Source organism: Lolium rigidum, chromosome 3 (genome assembly GCF_022539505.1).
Source record: "Lolium rigidum isolate FL_2022 chromosome 3, APGP_CSIRO_Lrig_0.1, whole genome shotgun sequence".
NCBI lineage: Eukaryota > Viridiplantae > Streptophyta > Magnoliopsida > Poales > Poaceae > Lolium > Lolium rigidum.
The window spans coordinates 251,604,632-251,621,552 of record NC_061510.1 but is presented as its reverse complement, the minus strand read 5'-3'; positions in this window follow the sequence as shown (position 1 = coordinate 251,621,552).

Here is a 16,921-nt window from a genome sequence, read left to right as displayed (position 1 = left end):
CTCTTTGCAGAAAAGCGGGCATTTTCCCTATCTTTTGTAAACATCATTTTCTTTGAAAATATAAATGTCTAAGAGCATGAACCCACGTTCTCATCACACCGGCTCACCAGGGAAGGATACGGCCGATCCAACTTCAAACATTTCAAAATGTATAAGAGCATGAACCCAAGTTCTCATCACACTGGCTCACTAGGGATAGACACCAGATGATCCAGCTTCATACATTACTACCCAAGTTTACCCATCAAGTTTTATTTTGAAATTGGGATGAGAGAGATCTTCCAACAGCTCCAGGTCCAATTGCTCAAAGTTGTCCGTAACCGGGGACACGGCTAAGTACTTAGTTTTTACACTCGCGAGAGGTTTGTACACTTTACCCGCACGACTTAGTCAGCCCCTTTTCCACCATGATGCTCATTTTGCTCAAATGGCAGGGAGAAGACTAAGACGAGACTATTTTCGGAAATAAGGCCCTGAGCCCTCAGGACGGACCCGTACCAACCTACACATCTACATCTGCTGGTCACGTCGGGACAGGTCCCTACAACCTACTTAGTCAAGACAGAGCCCATATGACATGCGGCTGTACAAGAAGCTATTAAACATGAAACCTGTCCAATCCCTTTTGTTCCTGGGCGGCGGACCCCACCAATTTTCACCGTGCAGACGCTCCACTCGTACCAAACCGCCCAGGTGTTTCATTCATCAAGTTGTTTTCATTTATAACAAAAATATATTTTCTTCATCTCATCTCATCATGATATCCCAACCACGTATCTAGTAGCATGGCTAAGCAAAACTACTTACGATGGCAACCTAAGGAAAACTAGAGGAATCCTAAGACTATAGGATCAGATAGCATATCATATATACTCTTTACTTGAAAACATCCTACACATGCAAATTCTACTAAGTAAAAACTACATGCATAGAAAACATTAGGACATGAGTGACACTTGCCTTTTTGGTAGTTGATGATCATACACTTCTCACAATCACACTCGTTGCACTCCGTTTCGATCTATACGATAAAGTAACACACAATGAACACACCACTCAAGAGTAAAGCAGCAAGAAAACAACATCCAATTAAATAATTTGATATTATTATATCCTTGGTTTAAATATGTATCTTGATTCAGTATGCAAAATGAACCATTGGTCATGGGGTTTAGATTTATAAGACATGGCCTTGAGGGTTCAATTTATTTGAATTATATGGAGTGAAGATCATTTGTGAAAGATAGTGCATCTAGGAAAATATCGGAAATCCATGATCAATAAATCTAATAGGGACAAGGGATTGATAAAAAATGGTTGATAGATTGTATGTTATGGCATAAATAGTTTTTGGTATCCAATGTGAAGTTCTTCGAAGTGGACGAGTTCAAATGGTCAAACAGATGTGGTATTAGGTAGTGTGTTCCAGTATCTTCTTTTTGCAAAACGGAAATCATTTTAAAAAGATGTATATATATGAAGACATGACTAAAATAAGGTTTAAATTCAATTTTCAACATACAAATTCGAAAATTTATTAATTTTAAAATTTAATACCACTAAATAGATAATTTTAATACGAATCCAACGCAAATAGAATTATCTAAAACGGAGCTATATAGCTAGAGATATGGATTTTCAAAGTTAGCCGTGAGCTAGTACAATACTGCAAAGACTACCGATCGATCAGTTGCATGGAAGAAGAAAAAAAAGAATACGTGCCAGATCTTGAGTGGAGGATACCTTCCAACTTTCAACGACTAGTAAATTTGCACGTGCAATGCACGTTTTAACTATTGCAAATTGCAACTTAGAAAGTAAATCAATCATACTACAATATTACAAGTTTGGATTTTTTAGCATGTAAAAGTTTCACTCGAGAATGATGAAAATGGAGATAAACCTTTACCTAAAGCTTTGTTTATCTTTAATAATTTCTAGTTCACATGGAATTAATGGGTGTTCTAACATCAACCAATAATTTTATATACGACACAATAAAATGTTGACAAGAACACTTTCTCAAACAACTGTTCTAGTCAAATATTGTACAGGTCATCAATAATGAGAACCCAATTTGAGCCATTAAAATTGTAAGGGTATGTTTGGTTTATGCCCTGGTCAGCCCCGCCAAAATCGTTGGCACAACCAAAATATTGGCGAGCAAATCTTGCGCCCGCGATCCGCCCGCGGTTGGCGAGAAATTACACTACAACTGGTGGGCTGGCGCTGGGCAGCCAATATTTTGGAGGCGAACCAAACAGCAGCCCCATATGACACGCGTACCAATATTTTGGTAAGGCTAGAATTGGCCTTGAACCAAACGTACCCTAATACATGAATGAAATTGATGGAACATCACATATTCTATTGACCGGTATACACAAACTAAAAATTTGAGGACGGAATTCCGTATGCCCATGCCTTTGGTGTACTCTAGAAAAAAAAAGAATTCTTGATGCTGCATACACGGGTTTTCTACCTGATAATAAAAATCTTCTAGTACAGCAATTTCTTGTGGCCGCATACGTATATGAAGGCCTGCTGGTCTCTTCATTCCCAATTTCCTATCACCATTTATCCTCCTTGGTGCAACCCTGGTACAAAATTCAAATAATATTAAATTTAGACATAATCCGGGGCAAAACAGGGACAACAGAAATATATACACTGAGGAGTGGTTGATGTTATAAAATATGATGCATATCATACCTGCTTACCTTTCATGCTTCATCATGAAGGAATAATTAGCAACTAATAAAAGCTACTATGTATTAAATATTGACATTAGATGTGCCACGGATTTGTTTTTACAAGAGGGGAGCATGGTCATAGCTATCTACTTCCAACATCAGTGGTCGGTACCAGCATTAGTAGTCGGTACCAGCATCTAATTCAACAACATTTTACTCATTGGAATCTATCTATTTGAAAATGAATAACAATGTAAGAATAAATATGGTCTGAAAAATGAGAAGTTGACACCTCCCTGTAATATTATGTGCTTTAACACAAGGCTCACTGCTGATCACTGATCATTGGATTTTCTCATAAACAAAAAAATGAAAAACTATATCTAATAGGACAAATGATATCTGGACACACAAATGTATCTTACAAGAATTACGAAGGAAATATGGCCTACTTGAAGGAGACTATTTACCTAGTGAAAAAATGTTAACCCTTTCTAGCCATGTAACTGAAATGTTTCCCAGTGTAATATATATAGATGTATAGCCTGGAAAACTTCAAATAGAGGCCATATAGCCTAGGCTAATATGTATACATCAACTAAAAATTATGCGCTGCTAGACTGAGCTGAACTACTGCACAAATCAGGCCTACACCAGTACACCACAATATGATGGTTTGTATCAGTTGCACTACTATTTAATTGATCCATTGTGAGATTTGTTGCAACCAAATTGAAACACATAAATTTTAAGAGCTTTAAACTGCAACACCAGGTAACGAAAATCTATTATTCCTCAGGTTCAAAATAACTGTTCAAAAATGGATGTATGTACACATTAAAACATGTCTAGGTACATCTATTTTTGGGCAATTATTTTAAACTGGAGGAAGTACTACCATTCTACTTATCATAATTTGTTTTAGCGAAACACCATATTCTCATAAATACCCAGTAGAATTTAAGAGCAGGAAGTAGGGCTGTAGAATTAAGAAAGGGGTATACCTCATTAGTCCTGTTATGGGCCAACACCATGGAGTAACACACACATGAGATTCGACAAAAATCCATGAGAAAATGCACACATAAATGGAACACGGTCCTGTCAATATGCACTTACAGAAATAATGACTACATAACACCTACCTTGCCTGAAGTTAGTTGACATTACTTGAGGCATGACATGAGAAAGAAAATATGAAAAATTCCTTTAGGACGCTAGGAGGATGAGCAAGGAAAGCCTGGAACAAATTCAACACAAAGATAAAAGGAAAATTTTGTAACTTGGCAGCAGACCAAGCAACTTCAGCCTGCAGAGAGTGGTTTTGTTGGTCAACTCCATCTTTCACACCGCTACGGAAATCCTCGTCCTGGATGCTGGACGACATATACGATTTCAGAATAAGTAGTCCATATCTCCACGAATAAATCAAACTGTAGTAGATGGATGACATCGTTCTGAAACTATTTTTTTAAAGGGGCAGGCATTTCTTCCCTCAAATCAATAATTAATTGTACAATCCGTGCATAAAAAATGTCATAAAATATGATGCATACCATAAATTAATAATTAATTGTAGGGGCGTAGTCCATAAATTAATTGGGGAAGAAAAAAAAAGTTGTCATTAGCACACATGAAACCAACAACACCTCTATTAACACACGTAAACCCTCTTTGAACAAGGAAAGGATGGTTATGAATAGAAGGACGATACCATCTCGATTGTATTTGATCTTGTTTCAATACCTTCTAGCACTGCAAAGCAACAATAGCACATCTAAACACAAAAGTATATGTCACAAATAAATAATAAGCTAATACCAGTCCGAATAATAAAATTTTAGGATGCAACGCTGTGTGAAATTGCTATAATCAATCGATAACAATCTTGAAGTACAGATCGTCAAACAGAGATAGTGAGTGGCACGTAAATGTAATATGATATAAGTAAGCCCATTTGCAATGATGGTGTTACACTAATTGAGTACCATGTGCTTCTACAGTTCAGTATATACCATGGCCAGAAAACGTAACTAAATATTACACCAGTATACCATACATGCGTAGTCCATTGATGAAATATAGGTGATTAGATGATATCTAAAGAAGAACATCACCTTCCCATAAATAATATCACAACCAATTTGATTCCAGAAGACAAAATTATGCACATTAACAACAAAATGTTTTGAAGATTAATCCAATATCAGTTTAACTACCATGCATTCGGACAACATAAGATGAACAGTTTCATTTTCAGTGCACCGAAAACACACAAAAGTGACATGGCTATTCCGCCCCTCCCCTCAAGATGGAAAATGTTATGAAACCAATCAGAATTGGTGAAGTAAGTGAGCATCCTCCGACAAAATATAAGGCAAGGGAACTATTGGATATCACAAGTGTTAAAGCTAGGACTCCTCTGGTATAGTATCTCATTTCCAAAGCACGGAGCTGACTTGTCCTCTCTTTTCAAATCAACTATCTAGATAGTACTTTATATACAACTTTCATGTCAAGAAACTATTATCTACTTCAAATTCTCAACCTAATTCTTCATGCAACTTGTCTCGCAAAAAGAAGATATATGTCATGCAACTGCATAATTCTTCACATAATTCTTCAGTCACACGAAACGGTTATGCTTTGTCTTGTAGAAAAAGGGTAATAGATGGCAAATAGATAAACAGAAACAAGAATTTAAGGATACTTGACAGTCAATTGTGATGTACAGAAAGTAGCAAAGAGAAGCGCACCTAAAGCTGGAAACATAAATGATTAGGATGACCATGCAGAGAAATCTCCTCAAATTTGGGCAATGGGATTATAAAATTAATACTCCTTATTAGGTAGTACTTAGTGCACTACACTGTGCATTGTGCTTCATGCGCCCCAGCCATAAGCATGTACGTGATATGTGACTGCAAAAGAGCAGAAAATAAAGAGTTAGCTCTGAAAAACTGCACAAAAGAGGAATCTGGAACAAGAAATTAAGTTGTTTTGTCAGGGGATCTCACGGTGTTGATGACGATTGTTGCAGTTTCATCCCTAGAGACATGATTGACAACGTTTTGCAGTTCCAGGAAATTGTGAATGGAATCGCACAGGTGCTTGTTGGAGCTGGCAAACGTCAGACACGGTGCTGATGCGTCGCCTCGAAGGCGCTCCCATCCTGATCCGTCCATGATGGCCAGGGAGGGCGAGGACGGCCACAACATCATAGGAGATCTGTATTATCTGGAAGCCGTGGCGAACGCCGGCGAGGGCGGCGTGATGATCGACACCTGGATGCGGTGGCGACGTGGAGAGGGAGGCCGAGTGATCGGGCGCAGGGCAGGGTTGGAAGGGTGGAGACGATGGAGGTACATCCGCACGCGGTAACGAGCAGATTAGGAGCGGTTTTGGCTTTGTGGTAGGGATGGATTTGGAGCGGTTTTGGCATGATTAGAGGAAAAGCTTTGCGTGATCCCTCCCAGGCTCCCACCCATCGGACAATGTTCCGCCCGTCAAACACGGAAGCAACCTAGACCATTGGATTCCGAAGGTTTGACGGTCCAGATGCAATGGATGGGACTCTCTGTGTCTTTTAATAGTAGTGGAGATGGAGATGCAAGAGAAAAGGGCGACGCCATACTGTTTTGGTCGCTGAACACACGCACATGCAGCGGCGGCCAGATCGGTTGGTCTGTGTCGTCGATGGCCTCCAGGCTTGGGAGAAGTGTGGAGGGCGTATGGAGGTTGAAGCTGAAGATGATGGCGTCTTTGGCCAGATCGATTCCATCCACATGCTGAGGCTGGAAGCGGCAGCGATGTTGGGACGAACTCCGGCTGCGAAAATCCATCGTTGAACCATAGATTCGGGAATAGATGAGTGTAACAGATAAATCAAAGGAAAAGGACCGATGCCTGGTTTACCTCGACACGGTCGTAAGAACTCGCAGCGGCCGGTGAATGGAGTGGCGGACAATGTTCCTGCCGTCACGGTGAAGAAGGACATGCATGTTCTTGGGAATCCTGGAAGGCGCTACTGGAGATGGCGGTGGACAGCTGCAGCGGCGGTGGCGTCGGGTGCTCATAATGGGCGATCTCCGGCTACGATTTGGATCAAACAGAGACATCAACGTGATGCGCAAGGTCTAGAGAGAAAGAAAAGAAGATGAATCAGGGCCTGAGTACCTTATATCCGACAAAAACGACGACGTCGTCTCTGTGGCCAGCGGGACAACGGCAAGACGACCAACATCGATGATATGATGCAGCACCATGTCCTAGAGTAAGGCCTTGACATAGGTAGTCTCCTGGTGCAGGGCATCGACGAGATGACCACTAAGGGTATCGGAATCTAGCGATGAACTCGATTTTGTGGTTAAGAATGGCATGGTTGATATGGTCTGCATAGACCTTCTCTGGAGATACTTTTTGAACGAAAGTGGCGGAGTGGAATGAGAGGCACAGGGTGACGCGCTTAGATAGTGCTGGCATTGTCCGAGATGAGAGATCGGGAGGGCAATGCCGACCGATGGCATTCGGTGCGTGGCGTCGGTTTGAGAGATTAAGACAATTGTGGAGAGAATAAATTCCCTGAACAGATTGTGCACTGAATTTGGAATTACTTTTGTGTTTATGTCTAGCGATTTCGTGGTCTTTGAATGCCATAAGGAGGAGGGGGAGAAGTAACGCCATGGCTGCTGTAATGTAACGTATCTGTCGCGAGGAGGAAGAAGACCATCGATGGCTGGTCGTTCGGTTTAGTTGGGCCAGGGAAAAAATGCGGCCCAAAAAAAAAATGTAAGGAAAGAAATAAAGAAAAGAAAAAGGATGTGCCACGGTGGGCAACTCCTAGATAGGTTGGATCGTTTCATTTTTTTTTCTTTATTCATTTTCTGACTTCTTTTCTATTATTTGATTTGCAATTTCAATTTGATTCAAATCTTGTTAGAAATTTTTGAATAAGCAAAGCTTATTTCATTGTGAACACTTTGGCAATATTTTTAGAGATTCAAAATAGTTTTATGCACTTTGGCCTATATGGCTACTTGGACAATACACTGCAAAGTCAAATAAAAACCTTTATGGTTTCAAAATCTTAAAAGTTAAACTTTGAGATAATTTAAAACCAAATGTTTACGAAAACTCTATTTTAGAAATACCTTTTTAATAACCAAAAAAAGTTTTAATTCCTTGTGTAATTTCAATCAAGTCAACCATCACGCATGGAATTTTATTTTTATTTGACATTCCAAAATTAGGAAAATTTTGGGATGTGACATTTGTTGTGCCAAGTAAAGTCTTTGATAGTAAAGTAAATACTAGATTTGGATTACTGCGCAGAAACAGATTTCTTTGCTGTCACGAATCTGGGTCTAATTCTCTGTAGGTAACTCAGAAAATTAAGCCAATTTACGTGAGTGATCCTCAGATATGTACGCAACTTTCATTCAATTTGGGAATTTTCATTTGAGCAAGTCTGGTGCCCTAAAAAAATCCATCTTTACGGACTGTTCTGTTTTGACAGATTCTGCCTTTTATTTCGCATTGCCTCTTTTGCTATGTTGGATGAATTTCTTTGATCCATTAATGTCCAGTAGCTTTATGCAATGTCCAGAAGTGTTAAGAATGATTGTGTCACCTCTGAACATGTTAATTTTTATTGTGCACTAACCCTCTAATGAGTTGTTTCGAGTTTGGTGTGGAGGAAGTTTTCAAGGATCAAGAGAGGAGTATGATACAATATGATCAAGGAGAGTGAAAGCTCTAAGCTTGGGGATGCCCTGGTGGTTCACCCCTGCATATTCTAAGAAGATTCAAGCGTCTAAGCTTGGGGATGCCCAAGGCATCCCCTTCTTCATCGACAACATTATCAGGTTCCTCCCCTGAAACTATATTTTTATTCCGTCACATCTTATGCACTTTGCTTGGAGCGTCGGTTTGTTTTTGTTTTTTTGTTTTGTTTGAATAAAATGGATCCTAGCATTCACTTTGTGGGAGAGAGACACGCTCCGCTGTAGCATATGGACAAGTATGTCCTTAGGCTCTACTCATAGTATTCATGGCGAAGTTTCTTCTTCGTTAAATTGTTATATGGTTGGAATTGGAAAATGCTACATGTAGTAATTCTAAAATGTCTTGGATAATTTGATACTTGGCAATTGTTGTGCTCATGTTTAAGCTCTTGCATCATATACTTTGCACCCATTAATGAAGAAACACTTAGAGCTTGCTAATTTGGTTTGCATATTTGGTTTCTCTAGAGTCTAGATAATATCTAGTATTGAGTTTTGAACAACAAGAAAGACGGTGTAGAGTCTTATAATGTTTACAATATGTCTTTTATGTGAGTTTTGATGCACCGTTCATCCTTGTGTTTGTTTCAAATAACCTTGCTAGCCTAAACCTTGTATCTAGAGAGAATACTTCTCATGCATCCAAAATCTTTGAGCCAACCACTATGCCATTTGTGTCCACCATACCTACCTACTACATGGTATTTATCCGCCATTCCAAAGTAAATTGCTTGAGTGCTACCTTTAAAATTCCATCATTCGCCTTTGCAATATATAGCTCATGGGACAAATAGCTTAAAAAAACTATTGTGGTATTGAATATGTACTTATGCACTTTATCTCTTATTAAGTTGCTTGTTGTGCGATAACCATGTTTACGGGGACGCCATCAACTATTCTTTGTTGAATATCATGTGAGTTGCTATGCATGTCCGTCTTGTCTGAAGTAAGAGAGATCTACCACCTTAATGGTTGGAGCATGCATATTGTTAGAGAAGAACATTGGGCCGCTAACTAAAGCCATGATTCATGGTGGAAGTTTCAGTTTTGGACATATACCCTCAATCTCATATGAGAATAATAATTGTTGCCACATGCTTATGTATTAAAGAGGAGTCCATTATCTGTTGTCCATGTTGTCCCGGTATGGATGTCTAAGTTGAGAATAATCAAAAGCGAGAAATCCAAAATGCGAGCTTTCTCCTTAGAACTTTGTACAGGCGGCATGGAGGTACCCCATTGTGACACTTGTTTAAAACATGTGTATTGCGATGATCCGGTAGTCCAAGCTAATTAGGACAAGGTGCGGGCACTATTAGTATACTATGCATGAGGCTTGCAACTTGTAGGATATAATTTTCATAACTCATATGCTTTATTACTTCCGTTGACAAAATTGTTTCATGTTTTCAAAATAAAAGCTCTAGCACAAATATAGCAATCGATGCTTTCCTCTTTGAAGGACTATTCTTTTTACTTTTATGTTGAGTCAGTTCACCTATCTCTCTCCACCTCAAGAAGCAAACACTTGTGTGAAGCTGTGCATTGATTCCTACATACTTGCATATTGCACTTGTTATATTACTCTATGTTGACAATTATCCATGAGATATACATGTTGCAAGTTGAAAGCAACCGCTGAAACTTAATCTTCCTTTGTGTTGCTTCAATACCTTTACTTTGATTTATTGCTTTATGAGTTAACTCTTATGCAAGACTTATTGATGCTTGTCTTGAAGTACTATTCATGAAAAGTCTTTGCTTTATGATTCACTTGTTTACTCATGTCATCACCATTGTTTTGATCGCTGCATTCATTACATATGTTTACAAATAGTATGATCAAGGTTATGATGGCATGTCACTTCAGAAATTATCTTTGTTATCGTTTTACCTGCTCGGGACGAGCGAGAACTAAGCTTGGGGATGCTGATACGTCTCCGACGTATCGATAATTTCTTATGTTCCATGCCACATTATTGATGATATCTACATGTTTTATGCACACTTTATGTCATATTCGTGCATTTTACGGAACTAACCTATTAACAAGATGCCGAAGAGCCGGTTCTTTGTTTTACTGCTGTTTTTGGTTTCAGAAATCCTAGTAACGAAATATTCTCGGAATTGGACGAAATCAACGCCCAGGGTCCTATTTTGCCACGAAGCTTCCAGAAGACCGAAGAGGAGTCGAAGTGGGGCCACGAGGGGCCGTCGCCATAGGGAGGCGCGGCCCAGGCCCTGGCCGCGCCGACCTATGGTGTGGGGCCCTCGTGTGGCCCCCCACGTTGCCCTTCCGCCTACTTAAAGCCTCTGTCGCGAAAACCCCAGTACCGAGAACCACGATACGGAAAACCTTCCAGAGACGCCGCCGCCACCAATCCCATCTCGGGGGATTCTGGAGATCTCCTCCGGCACCCTGCCGGAGGGGAATCATCTCCCGGAGGACTCTTCACCGCCATGGTCGCCTCCGGAGTGATGAGTGAGTAGTTCACCCCTGGACTATGGGTCCATAGCGGTAGCTAGATGGTTGTATTCTCCTCATTGTGCTTCATTGTTGGATCTTGTGAGCTGCCTAACATGATCAAGATCATCTATCCGTAATGCTATATGTTGTGTTTGTCGGGATCCGATGGATAGAGAATACCATGTTATGTTAATTATCAAGTTATTACCTATGTGTTGTTTATGATCTTGCATGCTCTCCGTTATTAGTAGAGGCTCCGGCCAAGTTTTTGCTCTTAACTCCAAGAGGGAGTATTTATGCTCGATAGTGGGTTCATGCCTCCATTGATATCCGGGACGGTGACGAGAAAGTTCTAAGGTTGTGGATTGCTGTTGCCACTAGGGATAAAACATTGATGCTATGTCTAATGATGTAGTTGTTGATTACATTACGCACCATACTTAATGCAATTGTCTGTTGCTTTGCAACTTAATACTGGAAGGGGTTCGGATGATAACTGATGGCGTGTATTTCACACGTTCGTTGGGCAACCCCAAGAGGAAGGTATGATGCGCACAGCAGCAAGTTTTCCCTCAGAAAGAAACCAAGGTTTATCGAACCGGGAGGAGCCAAGAAGCACGTTGAAGGTTGATGGCGGCGGGATGTAGTGCGGCGCAACACCGGAGATTCCGGCGCCAACGTGGAACCTGCACAACACAACCAAAGTACTTTGCCCCAACGAAACGAGTGAGGTTGTCAATCTCACCGGCTTGCTGTAACAAAGGATTAACCGTATTGTGTGGAAGATGATTGTTTGCAGAGAAAACGGTAAAAACAAGTATTGCAGGAGATTTGTATTTCAGTATTAAAGAATGGACCGGGGTCCACAGTTCACTAGAGGTGTCTCTCCCATAAGATAAAAGCATGTTGGGTGAACAAATTACAGTCGGGCAATTGACAAATAGAGAGGGCATAACAATGCACATACATGACATGATAAGTATAGTGAGATTTAATTGGGAATTACGACAAAGTACATAGACCGCCATCCAACTGCATCTATGCCTAAAAAGTCCACCTTCGAGGTTATCGTCCGAACCCCCTCCGGTATTAAGTTGCTAAACAACGAGACAATTGCATTAAGTATGGTGCGTAATGTAATCAACAACTACATCCTCGGACATAGCGCCAATGTTTTATCCCTAGTGGCAACGGCACAACACAACCTTAGGGGTTTCTGTCACTCCCCAGGTGTCAATGCGAGGCATGAACCCACTATCGAGCATAAGTACTCCCTCTTGGAGTTAAAAGTAAAAACTTGGCCAGAGCCTCTACTAGAAACGGAGAGCATGCAAGATCATAAACAACACATGTATAATAACTTGATAATTAACATGACATGGTATTCTCTATCCATCGGATCCCGACAAACACAACATATAGAATTACGGATAGATGATCTTGATCATGTTAGGCAGCTCACAAGATCCAACAATGAAGCACAATGAGGAGAAGACAACCATCTAGCTACTGCTATGGACCCATAGTCCAGGGGTGAACTACTCACTCATCACTCCGGAGCGACCATGGCGGTGTAGAGTCCTCCGGGAGATGAATCCCCTCTCCGGCGGGGTGCGGAGGAGATCTCCGGAATCCCCGAGATGGGATCGGCGGCGACGGCGTCTCAGTAAGGTTTTCCGTATCGTGGTTTTTCGCCTCAGGGGTTTCGCGACGGAGGCTTTAAGTAGGCGGAAGGGCAGGTCAAGGGGCGTCACGAGGGGCCCACGCTATAGGTCGGCGCGGCCAGGGCTTGGGCCGCGCCGCCCTATAGCCTGGCCACCTCGTGGCCCCACTTCGTGTGTTCTTCGGTCTTCTGGAAGCTCCGTGGAAAAATAGGGCCACTGGGTCTTCGTTTCGTCCAATTCCGAGAATATTTCGTTACTAGGATTTCGAAACCAAAAACAGCGAAAACGAGAAGCGGCACTTCGGCATCTTGTTAATAGGTTAGTTCCGAGAAAATGCACGAATATGACATAAAGTGTGCATAAAACATGTAGGTATCATCAATAATATGGCATAGAACATAAGAAATTATCGATACGTCGGAGGCGTATCAAGCATCCCCAAGCTTAGTTCTGCTCGTCCGAGCGAGGTAAAACGATAACAAAGATAATTTCGAAGTGATATGCCATCATAACTTTGATCATACTATTTGTAAACATATGTAGTGAATGCAGCGATCATAACAATGGTGATGACATGAGTAAACAAGTGAATCATATAGCAAAGACTTTTCATGAATAGTACTTCAAGACAAGTATTAATAAGTCTTGCATAAGAGTTAACTCATAAAGCAATAAATCAAAGTAAAGGTATTGAAGCAACACAAAGGAAGATTAAGTTTCAGCGGTTGCTTTCAACTTGTAACATGTATATCTCATGGATAATAGTCAACATAGAGTAATATAACAAGTACAATATGCAAATATGTAGGAATCAATGCACGGTTCACACAAGTGTTTGCTTCTTGAGGTGGAGAGAAATAGGTAAACTGACTCAACATAAAAGTAAAGAGAATGGTCCTTCAAAGAGGAAAGCATCGATTGCTATATTTGTGCTAGAGCTTTTATTTTGAAAACATGAAACAATTTTGTCAACGGTAGTAATAAAGCATATGAGTTATGAAAGTTATATCTTACAAGTTGCAAGTCTCATGCATAGTATACTAATAGTGCCCGCACCTTGTCCTAATTAACTTGGACTACCGGATCTTTGCAATGCACATGTTTTGACCAAGTGACACAATGGGGTACCTCCATGCCGCCTGTACAAAGGTCTAAGGAGAAAGCTCGCATTTTGGATTTCTCGCTTTTGATTATTCTCAACTTAGACATCCATACCGGGACAACATGGACAACAGATAATGGACTCCTCTTTAATGCATAAGCATGTGGCAACAATTTTTATTCTCATATGAGATTGAGGATATATGTCCAAACTGAAACTTCCACCATGAATCATGGCTTTAGTTAGCGGCCCAAAGTTCTTCTCTAACAATATGCATGCTCCAACCATGAAGGTGGTAGATCTCTCTTGCTTCGGACAAGACGGACATGCATAGCAACTCACATGATATTCAACAAAGAATAGTTGATGGCGTCCCCGAAACATGGTTATCGCTCAACAAGCAACTTAATAAGAGATAAAGTGCATAAGTACATATTCAATACCACAATAGTTTTTAAGCTATTTGTCCCATGAGCTATATATTGCAAAGGTGAATGATGGAATTTTAAAGGTAGCACTCAAGCAATTTACTTTGGAATGGCGGGTAAATACCATGTAGTAGGCAGTTATGGTGGACACAAATGGCATAGTGGTTGGCTCAAGTATTTTGGATGCATGAGAAGTATTCCCTCTCGATACAAGGTTTAGGCTAGCAAGGTTATTTGAAACAAACACGAGGATGAACGGTACAGACAAAACTCACATAAAAGACATATGGTAAACATTATAAGACTCCATACCGTCTTCCTTGTTGTTCAAAACTCAATACTAGATGTTATCTAGACTCTAGAGAAACCAAATATGCAAACCAAATTAGCAAGCTCTAAGTATTTCTTCATTAATGGGTGCAAAGTATATGATGCAAGAGCTTAAACATGAGCACAACAATTGCCAAGTATCAAATTATCCAAGACATTTTAGAGTTACTACATGTATCATTTTCCAATTCCAACCATATAACAATTTAACGAAGAAGAACTTCGCCATGAATACTATGAGTAGAGCCTAAGGACATATTTGTCCATATGCAACAGCGGAGCGTGTCTCTCTCCCATAAAGTGAATGCTAGGATCCATTTTATTCAGACAAAACAAAAAACAAAAACAAACCGACGCTCCAAGCAAAGTACATAAGATGTGGCCGAATAAAAATGTAGTTTCAGGGGAGGAACCTGATAATTTTGTCGATGAAGAAGGGGATGCCTTGGGAATCCCCAAGCTTAGACGCTTGAGTCTTCTTAATATATGCAAGGGTGAACCACCGGGGCATCCCCAAGCTTAGAGCTTTCACTCTCCTTGATCATATTGCATCATACTCCTCTCTTGATCCTTGAAAACTTCCTCCACACCAAACTCGAAACAACTCATTAGAGGGTTAGTGCATAATAAAAATTCACATGTTCAGAGGTGACACAATCATTCTTAACACTTCCGGACATTGCATTAAGCTACTGGACATTAGTGGATCAAAGAAATTCATCCAACATAGCAAAAGAGGCAATGCGAAATAAAAGACAGAATCTGTCAAAACAGAACAGTCCGTAAAGATGAATTTTATTAGGCCACCAGACTTGCTCAAACGAAAATGCTCAAATTGAATGAAAGTTGCGCACATATCTGAGGATCATGCTCGTAAATTGGCGTAATTTTCTGAGCTACCTACAGGGAGATAGACCCAGATTCATGACAGCAAAGAAATCTAGAACTGCGCAGTAATCCAAATCTAGTACTTACTTTTCTATCAAAGACTTTACTTGGCACAACAAAACTCAAAACTAAGATAAGGAGAGGTTGCTACAGTAGTAAACAACTTCCAAGACACAAATATAAAACAAAAATACTGGAGTAAAAACATGGGTTGTCTCCCATAAGCGCTTTTCTTTAACGCCTTTCAGCTAGGCGCAGAAAGTGTAACTCAAGTAACATCGAGAGACGAAGCATCAACATCATAATTTGTTCTAATAATAGAATCATAAGGTAACTTCATTCTCTTTCTAGGGAAGTGTTCCATACCTTTCTTGAGAGGAAATTGATATTTAATATTACCTTCCTTCATATCAATAGTAGCACCAACGGTTCGAAAAAAAGGTCTTCCCAATATAATGGGGCAAGATGCATTGCATTCAATATCCAAGACAACAAAATCAACGGGGACAAGGTTATTGTTAACCATAATATGAACATTATCAACTTTCCCCAAAGGTTTCTTTTTAGCATTATCAGCGAGATTAACATCCAAATAACAATTTTTCAATGGTGGCAAGTCAAGCATATCATAGACTTTTTAGGCATAACAGAAATACTTGCACCAAGATCACATAAAGCATTACAATCAAAGTCTTTGATTCTCATTTTAATGATGGGCTCCCAACCATCCTCTAGCTTTCTAGGAATAGAAGTTTCAAGTTTTAGTTTCTCTTCTCTAGCTTTTATGAGAGCATTTGTAATATGTTTTGTGAAAGCCAAATTTATAGCGCTAGCATTGGGACTCTTAGCAAGTTTTTGCAAGAACTTTATAACTTCAGAGATGTGGCAATCATCAAAATCTAAATCATTACAATCTAAAGCAATGGGATTATCATCCCCAAGGTTGGAAAAAATTTCAGCAGTTTTATCACAAGCGGTTTCAGCGAGTTTTAGCGGTTTCGGGTAATTTTGCGCGCTTTGCACTAGGAGTAGAAGCATTGCCAACACCAATTATTTTACCATTGATAGTAGGAGGTGCAGCAACATATGAATCATTAGCATTGCTAGTGGTGGTAATAGTCCAAACTTTAGCTACATTTTCCTTTTTAGCTAGTTTTTCATTTTCTTCTCTATCCCACCTAGCACGCGAGTTCAGCCATTAATCTTATATTCTCATTTATTATAACTTGGATGGCATTTTCTGTAGTAACAATTTTATTTTCAATATCCCTATTAGGCATAACTTTCGATTTCAAAAGATCAACATCGGAGGCAAGACTATCAACTCTAGAAACAAGAATATCAATTTTATTGAGCTTTTCCTCAACAGATTTGTTAAAGGCAGTTTGTGTACTAATAAATTCTTTAAGCATGGCTTCAAGTCCAGGGGGTGTATTCCTATTATTGTTGTAAGAATTCCCATAAGAATTAGCATAACCGTTACCATTATTATAAGGATATGGCCTATAGTTATTACTAGAATTGTTCAGATAAGCATTGTTGTTGAAATTATTATTTTTAATGAAG